Here is a 10,220-nt window from a genome sequence, read left to right as displayed (position 1 = left end):
GCTATTGGAGATCTTTTTAATTAGTCCCCACCATTTGGGCTTGCGTAACTGAGGTCCATTGAGAAGCTTTCAAATTTGTTGACACTAGACCAATGCCGGAGCTTGAGCCAAAAACATGGGGGGCATGGGCTTAGGGGGGGGGGCAAACATAATTGTTTTCAGCTTATATTTAGTGGAAATAGGCCTAATACAAAGGGATATAGGCTTGTTTTCTTCTGAACTTTGGGCGGGGGGCATGGCCCAGGTTGGCCCCATGAAGCTCCGTCACTACACTAGACCTTTTGCATCCGGCATACATGAGTTGCCTAGTGTGATTGTGAAACTGAAGAAGCTTAGGCACTTTTTGTCGAGAAAGAAATGGATCCATACTGGAAAGAGTTTCAATGTAGTAGTGGTATGCATACCCCCAGTGGTCTTCGAAAGAATTTCAATGTAGTAGTGGTATCTTGTATGCATACCCCCAGTTCTTTGGTCGAGGTCTGTGCTTCGCACCTCACAGTTTCGTGCGCGGGGTTCTCTTCTTCTATGGGTGTCAATCCTACACATTGCCATTATGTTGTGCGGATGTTTTCTCAGGACGGATCCACACTTCAAGCTATTCCGTTACTATTTCCGAGTTAAGGTCCAGAAGGACTTCCCAGAGAATATCACATAGAAAGCAACATTCAATGAAAACTTCATGGAAATGATGTTTGCACATTTGAAAAAAATCTGGAAAAAAGAGAGATGTTAAGAGGGTGATGTTTTATCGACTTGCAGGATTTCAAGTTGAAACACATTATGAGATGTGAGCTATGAAAAAACAAATTCAACAGTAAATAGTGACGTTATTGTTTGACACTATTCAATGTTAATTTTGTTATTTTTGTAACTCACATCCCATAATGTGTTTGAACTTGAAATTTGCCATGGCAATAAAACATCAACATCTTAATATCCGTAATTTTTTTAGATTTTTTCATAACTTTAAAACATATTTTCACCTAGTTTTCATCATTTTTTACTGAATGTTGGTTTCCATGTGATATTCTCCCATTACAGAGATGCACATGTGTCACAACATGGCTGGATAACAAATTCGATTGACCCACAAACAAAAATCAATCAATATTGTTAGAACCTAAGCACGATGCTAAAAAAGCCTAAGCACATTTAGGGGAAAGTGGTTTTACCCTACAAAGAACATTGCGTTTGAGAATTCAATTGTCCCCTGGCGGCGCCTAGGGTTTCCTTTCCTTGCGGCGACTCCCTTATCGTAATTCCACCTTGTCCCGGTGATCCTCGCTGTGATCCCTACTGATCGTGAATCCCATCGATCGTCAAAGCCCTAAGTCTTGCGCGTCTCGTGCGTTTTCGCTGTTCCATTGCGCCTCCAAGTTCCCATGGAGACGACAGCGGATGCACAATCCTCCAACTAGGGCGGATCTCAGGGTCTTGCCGCTGGTGATCTCAGGGACCTTTTCAAGAAGCTGGACCTCCACAAGGAGGAGTTTGATGATGTCGTTGTTGAGGAACAAGCTCTCGATCTCTTGGAGGAAATTCGCTGGCTTGCCCTAGCCAAGGTTCACACCACAAAGAACTTTAGCCAAGTCGCCTTCTTCCAAGATATGCGATCGGCCTCGAATACTGCCCAACCCGTCCGCTTCAGACCAATTGGTCGAAATTTGTTTGTTGTCCAAGCCTCTGGCCTTGGTGATTGTGATCGTATGATGACTCAGGGGCCATGGTTGTTTCGCAACTTGGAGGTGCTACTAGCACCCTATGATGGGTTTATGAATTCCGATGAAGTGTTAAACATCCATATGCCCATCTGGCTACAAATCCACAAACTGCCTGATGGTTATTGTAGAAAGGGTATGGTGGAGAAGCTTCTGGAAAACGCTGGAGAAGTGCTGGAAATCAAAATCACCGACAACTCCAGGGGTGATTACATCTATGTGCGTGTCAATCATGATGTGAGGAAACCTCTCACAAAATTGTAAGTGTGGTGAAAGCTAAAGCACGCAAGGTCTATGATGTGAGGTATGAAAAATTAGCAAGGTTCTACAAGGCATGTGGCTTCATAGGACATGAGCACAAAGAGTGTGGCAATGGGGTTTTTGTAGAGAAAGATTTAAAGTTTGGTGACTATCTATATGTTGAACCCCCAGTACGTGCTCGATCTGATTGGGAACCAAGCCGTGTTGATACGAAGGTGAGCCCCGATCTGAAGGGGGGGACCCTTGAGTAAGCAAGATGATCCCACTGTAGATGGGGATATGAATGATACTACAACAAGCCCTGTAAGGTTACCAAATATGGCTGATATGGCGCTGGACAGATCATCCCATATACATCTGAATTTGGATGATATTTCAGCAGTAAAAAACAAGAGCAGCAAATGCAGTCAATGGAGATAATCTGCTGCTGTTAACTGATGGCAGAGAGGATAAATTAGCTGATGATGCTTCTCTATGTTCTAGCATGGGCAGCAAGCTGATACGTCTCCAACGTATCTACTTTTCGTAACGCTTTTCCTCTTGTTTTGGACTCTAATTTGCATGATTTGAATGAAACTAACCACGGACTGACGCTGTTTTTAGCAGAACTACCATGGTGTTGTTTTTGTGCAGAAATAAAAGTTCTCGGAATGGAAGGAAACTTTGCGAGGAATTTTCATACAATAAATAAGAATTTCTGGAGCCAAGATCCACCGGAGAGGGGCACCTGGGTGGGCACAACCCACCAGGGCGCGTCCCCCTCTCCTGGTGTGCCCAGGTGGGTTGTCCCCACCTGGTGGCCCCACAGACCCTGAAACCGGCGCTATAAAATCCTATTTTTCCAGAAAAAATCAGGGAGAATGAATTATCGCGATCCACGAGACGGAGCCGCCGCCACCTCCTATTCTTCATCGGGAGGCCAGATCTGGAGCCCGTTTGGGGCTTTGGAGAGGGGAATCTTTGTTCTTCGTCATCACCAACCCTTCTCCATCGGGAGGTAAGGAACTGCCATCCAGTTCCGCTTTAGATTCACCTTCTGTTATGAGAAAACTTGCAACACCACCACATGCTATCAATTCTAATATGTCGCAAATTATTGATGATGCTACTTCTGCTATGGATAATGCTTATGATGATGCTAGTACCTTGCTTGATAATGATGATGTGCCACTTGGTGAATTTCTTGATGAGCAAATTGCTAGAGTAATACAACATGATGTTGTTGCATCTGATGATGAGCTTGAAACTGAAACTCCTGAAACACTTTCTAGAACTAGCCTTCCTAGATATGAATTGCCTAAGGTACCGGAAGGTTATGTTATGAATGAGGAGACAACTATAGATATTCTTGCTTGTAAGGATAGAGATGATCTAGAGAAATTACTATGCAAGTATAAAGAAAAATCTCTGAATGCAAGAATGAAATGTGATCCTAAGTTTGCTACTTCACCTATCTTTATTGATGATAAGGATTATGAATTCTCTGTCGCGTTAATTACTTTGGTTGAATCTGATCCTTTCCATGGTTATGAAACTGAAACTGTTGTGGCATATCTTACTAAGTTGAATGACATAGCCACCCTTTTTACTCATGATGAGAAGACTTGCTATTACTTTGTTCTCAAATTATTTCCTTTCTCATTAAAGGGCGATGCTAAATCTTGGTACAATACTCTTGCTCCTTGTTGTGTGCGTAGTCCCCAGGATATGATTTATTACTTCTCTGAAAAATATTTCCCTACTTATAAGAAACAAGCGGCTTTACAGGAAATATTTAACTTTGTGCAAATTAAAAAGAGAGTCTCCCACAAGCTTGGGGGAGGCTTTGCCAAATACTTAATGCTTTGCCTGATCATCCTCTTAAGAAAAATGAAATACTTGATATCTTCTATAATGGACTAACCGATGCTTCTAGGGATTTCCTAGATAGTTGTGCTGGTTTTTTTTTCAGGGAACGAACTGTTGGGCAAGCTGAAGAATTATTGAATAACATATTGAAAAATTATGATGATTGGACTATTCCTGAACCACCGCGTAAACCCACTCCGAAGAAGAGGGGTATATTATATCTCAGTCCTAAAGATATGCAAGAGGCAAAGAAATCTATGAAGGAAAAAAGTATTAAAGCAGAGGATGTTAAAAATTAACCTCCTATTGAAGAAATACATGGGCTTAATACACCACCACCTCCAAAGGTGGTAGAGGTAAATTCTGTTATGAAGTTCAATGATAATGACAATCCTCACAATATGCATCCTAGCCAATGCCTTTATGAGTTTGAAAACTATATTAGAAAACAAGATCACTTCAATGCAAATGTTATGAAACAATTGAAATACAATTCTGATATGATTGCTCGCTTGAGTGACTTGTTATTTAGAATCTCAAATGATGTTAGAGGTGTTGGAAAGCACGCTTCTATGGTTCAAACTCAGTTAGAACAAGTTGCTAAATCTCAAAGAGAGCTGCTAGATGAAATGAATCATAATAATATACATGACTTTGCTGTTAGAGTTGCAACTAGAGGAGGTAAAATGACTCAGGAACCACTTTATCCTGAGGGACACCCAAAGAGAATAGAACAAGATTCACAAAGAAATAACACTAGTGCACTTAGTCCTTCTAAAAAGAAAAAGAAGAAGAAAAATGATAGGACTTTGCATGCTTCTAGTGAACCTGAAATAGAAAAGCCTCCTGACAATGATAATGAAATTTCTATCTTTGATGCTGAAACTCAGTCTGTTAATGAACACTCACCTACTGATAATGAAAAAGATAATGATGAGGTTAATGAGGATGCTCAACCAAATAGTAAAGAACCAGACAATGATGTTGAGATAGAACCAACTGTTGATCTTGATAACCCACAACCTAAGAATAAAAGGTATGATAAAAGTGACTTTGTGGCTAGAAAACACGGTAAAGAAAGAGATCCGTGGGTTCAAAAACCTATGCCTTTTCCACCTAAGTCAACTAAAAAGAAAGATGATGAAGAATTTGAACGCTTTGCTAAAATGCCGAGGCCAGTCTTTTTGCGTACTCGCTTGACTGATATCCTTAAAATGCCTCCTTATGCAAAGTATATGAAAGACATTATCACCAATAAGAGAAAAATACCGGAAGCTGAAATCTCCACTATGCTTGCTAATTATACTTTTAAAGATGCAGTACCTAAAAAACTTGGAGATCCGGGAATACCAACTATACCTTGCTCTATCAAAAAGAATTATGTGAAAACTGCTTTGTGTGATTTAAGAGCTGGTGTTAGTGTTATGCCTTTCTCTTTATATAAAAGACTTGATATGAATAAACTCACACCTACTGAAATATCTTTGCAAATGGCTGATAAATCAACTGCTATACCTATCGGTACCTGTGAGGATGTGCCCGTTGTGGTTGCTAATGTTACTATTTTGACTCACTTTGTTATACTTGAGATGCCCGAGGACAACATGTCGATTATCCTTGGTAGACCCTTCTTGAATACTGCAGGGGCTGTTATTGATTGCAATAAAAGCAAGGTCACTTTTCATATCAATGGTAATGAGCATACGGTGCACTTTCCGAAGAAACAATTCCAAGTGAATGGTATTAATGTTATTGAAAAATCCCCGACAATCACTATTGGAAGTTTTCAAATACCTCTACCTACTGTCAAAAAGAATTATGAAATGCTTATTGTTGGGGACATTCATATCCCCATTGAGGTAACTTAGTGATTTATGAAAGTTCTTCGGTTTGATGCTAATCGAAAGTGTTTGTTAATAAGACTTGATCAACCTTATTAATGGATCATTTTTGAGAGGTATGAAGTTGATGAATTTAGTACGCACTACCTTCTGTCCCTACTTTTTGTTTTCTATTTTTATTAGTTAAATAAAATAAAATGCAATGTTTTGTCTGTTTTCGAAATTTCCCGTGCAATAAAAAAATGACCCCAAAAAAAGTTCTCAGAATGCCCTGGAAATTTAATACAATTTTTTCTGAATATTTCTGAATTTCTGGTGCAAATAATATCAGAGGGAGGTGCACCAGGTGGTCACAACCCACCTGGGCGCGCCAGGACCCCCAGGCGCGCCCTGGTGGGTTGTGGTCCCCACGTGGGCCCCCTCACTTATCTCTTCACATCACATCATCACTTACCTCCAGAAAAAAAAAATCTCCATTGCTCTCTCTCCCGTGTTCTTGCTCTCAAACCCGCGGATTTCGATCTCTTTGCTCGAAGCTCCATTTCCGAAACTGTTTCGGGGATTGTTGCTTGGTATGTGACTCCACCGTTTGTCCAATTAGGTTTTTTTTAGTGGTTTATATTTTGAATAATTAGCTACTCTTGGTGATGTTGTAGATGAGCTTGCATGTTGAATTCTTAGAGTTCTAAGTAGTTTGAGTGCTTGGTATGGCCTCTATGTATCCCTATGAGTAGTTGGTGTCATTTTTGTGAAGTTTTGTTGAGAAAATTTTGTGGACTAAAAATTTCAGAATTTTTGTTCATAGGAAAACAATGAATATCTTTAGGAAGTTTGGCTCCAAGAAGAACTCCAAGGGTGTTATTGGGGAGTCATCTGACAGTGATCTCCATCCTCGAAGGCTGGTGGAAGTACGGCCATGTGAATGGCCGCACACCCCGTTCATGGAAGAGGTTGGAATCCTTTAGGAGTTCGCACAATATGCTGCTAATGCCGTCCTCACCGACTTCATCGCAACTGAACGTGAATAGTATCATCTCCTCACAAACTCCTTTGTTCAAAGCTTTACTTTTCTTCCTAGGAATAATCCTCCTGAAGTGAGTTTTGATTTATATGATGAAAACCATCAGATACCACTTACTAAATTTTGTAACATATGCATGATGCCTTCTGATGGGAGCTTAGCTGAGCCTAGGCTGGCAGAGTTTGAGGCCTTTTATCGTACTTTGACAGTGGGAGATGAGAGAGGGGTGTCGGCTGTCACTGCCACTAGCATACACTTTCCTGCAGTGCATTATTTTACTTTATTTATCGCTAAGTGTTTGCTTGCCTGGGAAAAAGTGGGTGCGCTCAGCGCACCAGACTTTGCTGTTTTACGTCGTGCATTAGAGGGCGACATCACTTATAGTTTGGGAGCTATTGTGGCACGTCGCCTCCACATTAATAGGTCTAAGGGTAAAATACATGGTGGGATTTTCGCTACTCTTTTGGCGGCTCACTTCGAGGTTGAGATACGCCCTCATGATTACCCTCTGACTAAAGTTTACCAAGACCGCGCAACCATGGATCACCACCATTTTACTGATATCGAACCACCTGACATCCCTGTTCCATATAACCTGGTTTTCAGCGTCGTCAGTCATGATGTTATTCCATTGCCTGCTCCTGCTTTGTTTGATTCTGTTGCCAGGGGCGGATATAAGATTATGCCTGCGGACATCATCGCCTACCGGAACGATCAGGCTGCAGCAGAGGAGGAGCCTCAGCAGTGGGATGAGTGGATGCCCGCTCCTAGTACCCCAACTACTATCCAGGCTTCTGATTGATTACCAAGTTAGGCCAACAGCGTAAGCTTGGGGGAGTACGTGTTTCTCACCGACATCACATGTTTTCATTGTATCATCGATGTTTAGATTTATTTTTCTTGCCTTCTTCTTGTGTGTTTGAGAAACTTGAGAAAAACCAAAAAAAAGTTGTAGTTAATCTACTTTCTATGCATGGTTAGTTGTAATATTAAAAAAAGAAAACCCAAAAAGATTTCCTTGTTCTTCTTTTGCTTGTTGGGAGCTTTCCCGTGTAAATAATTTTTCTCATTTTTGCTTTTCTCTTTTATTTGCTTGTTCAAGAAAACCAAAAGCTCCAAAAATATTTCAGTGTGTTTCTCGAATTCCTTTTCTTTTATTCGAGTCGTACCAAGGTGAAGACCACGATGAAAATGTTGAGTAGCTCTCATTTGAATAACTGTTTGATCTAATAAAGATCCCATTTTACCTTGTCTTCTCCTATTGAATAAAATGTTTGCAGATTCTAGCTTAGTCCACGGCACTCTTGCACTATTATTATTTTCACATCGTTTGGTCGTGCAAGTGAAAGACAATAATGACGATATTCGATGAACTGGCCGTGGCAGAGAGAAACAGGTACGAACTCGACTTGTTCTGTTTGTGTAAATATGTTTAAGCTAGTATCCATGCTTCAACCCATTATGATTAAACATGTTTGCAATGACAATTAGAGATTATAGTTCCTCATGCCATGCATAAGTAGCTGAGAGTGGATAATAATTTATCTTGGATATCAACATTGCATTAAAATGATTGTGATGTAATATGATGATATGGTATCCTCCTCTGAATGTTCGAGTGGCTTGACTTGGCACATGTTCATGCATGTAGTTGAATCAAAACCAACATAGCCTCTATGATATTTATGTTCATGGTGTTCATATCCTATTCATGCTAGTGTCCAATGCTACTTATGCATAATGCATGTTCATGACCGTTGTTGCTCTCTAGCTGGCCGCTTCTCAATCTAATTGCTAGCCTTCGCCTGTACTAAGTGGGAATTCTGCTTGTGCATCAAAAACCTTGAACCCAAAGTTATTCCAGATGAATCCACCATACCTACCTATATGCGGTATTACGCTGCCGTCCTAAGTAAATTTGCATGTGCCACCTCTAAAAAACTTCTAAAAAATATATCCTTTTTGTGTGCCTGGATCGTTCACGGAACGACAGGAGGTGGTCGGTATCTTCCATGCTAAGCGGGTTATTCTCAGGTCGAGTGTTTATTCACTTGCGATCGCACGAGAAAAGGGCGGTAATAGGGATTCCCAGTCACGAACTAAAAAATGCAAATAATTAAACAAAACTCCCCCGGGACTATTGATTGGTATGGACGACACCCGTTGTTTCGGACAAGCTGTGGAGTGTGATTGTTGGTGGAGGGGGATGATAATCCCCAAGTGCAGGGAATCATCATAGCAATTCCCAATGGTGGAAGTGATAAGTATGGAGTGTCGAACCCACAAGGAGCTAAAGGTAAGATCAATATTCTCTCAAGTCCTATCTGCCACTGATACGACTCTACGTACACCGAACGTTTGCTTCCAACTAGAAACAACAACTAAAACTACGTTGTGGGTATGAAGAGGATAACTTTGCATGGTATCGGAGAGCTAAAATATAAAAGTAGGTGTTGTTGTCATAAAGTTAGAATATATTACTAAAGTATTATAAATAACGAGTGTGGAATAATAATGGATCGGTGTGTGGAATTGTCCTAGGCAATTGTTAACAAGACCGGTAGTCGTCATTGCAATTTCATATGAGGGAGAGGCATAAGCTAACATACTTTCTCTTCTTGGATCATATGCACTTATGATTGGAACTCTAGCAAGCATCCGCAAATACTAAAGATCATTAAGGTAAAACCCAACCATAGCATTAACATATCAAGTCCCCTTTATCCCATACGCAACAACCCCCTTACTCAGGAATATGCTTCTGTCACTCAAGCAACCCACTATAAGCGAATCATGAACGTATTGCAACACCCTACAGCGGGAATCCTCATGCTTGCGCGACACAGAGGGCACAATAGGACAACACCAAAATAAAACATACAACTCATACCAATCTAGATCATCAATCAGCCCAAAGACAAAGGATATCTACTCAAAACATCATAGGATGGCAACTCATCATTGGATCATAATATGTGGCATAAAGCACCATGTTCAAGTAGGGATTACAGCGGGGTGCGGGATAGTGGACCGCGTAAAAGAGATGAGGATGGTGATGTTGATGAAGACGATCACCGCGACGATGATGGCCCCTCTGGGATCCTCCTCCATGGCCTCCGGTGATGATGGCCCCCTCCAGCAGGGTGCCAGAGAGGGCCTAGATTGATTTCTCGTGGCTACAGAGGCTTGCGGCGGCGGAACTTCCGATCTAGGTTATTTTCTGGAGGTTTGTGCATTTATAGGAGAGGTTGGCGTCGAGAACAAGTCAGGGGGCCCCACAGGAAGTCCACGAGGCACAGGGGCACGCCCCAGGGGGGTGGGCGCGCCCTCCACCCTCGTGGGGCCCACGGGCCTCCCCTCCGGTAACTCTTCGTTCCAGTATTTTTTATATTTTCCAGAAAAATTCTCCATTGATTTTCATCGCATTCCGAGAACTTTTATTTCTGCACAAAAACAACACCATGGTAGTTCTGCTGAAAACAGCGTTAGTCCGGGTTAGTTCTAATCAAATCATACCAGAATCATATAAAA

Source organism: Triticum aestivum, chromosome 7D (assembly GCF_018294505.1).
Source record: "Triticum aestivum cultivar Chinese Spring chromosome 7D, IWGSC CS RefSeq v2.1, whole genome shotgun sequence".
Taxonomy (NCBI): domain Eukaryota; kingdom Viridiplantae; phylum Streptophyta; class Magnoliopsida; order Poales; family Poaceae; genus Triticum; species Triticum aestivum.
The sequence above is the reverse complement of the archived record's forward strand: the minus strand, read 5'-3'. Positions refer to the sequence as shown.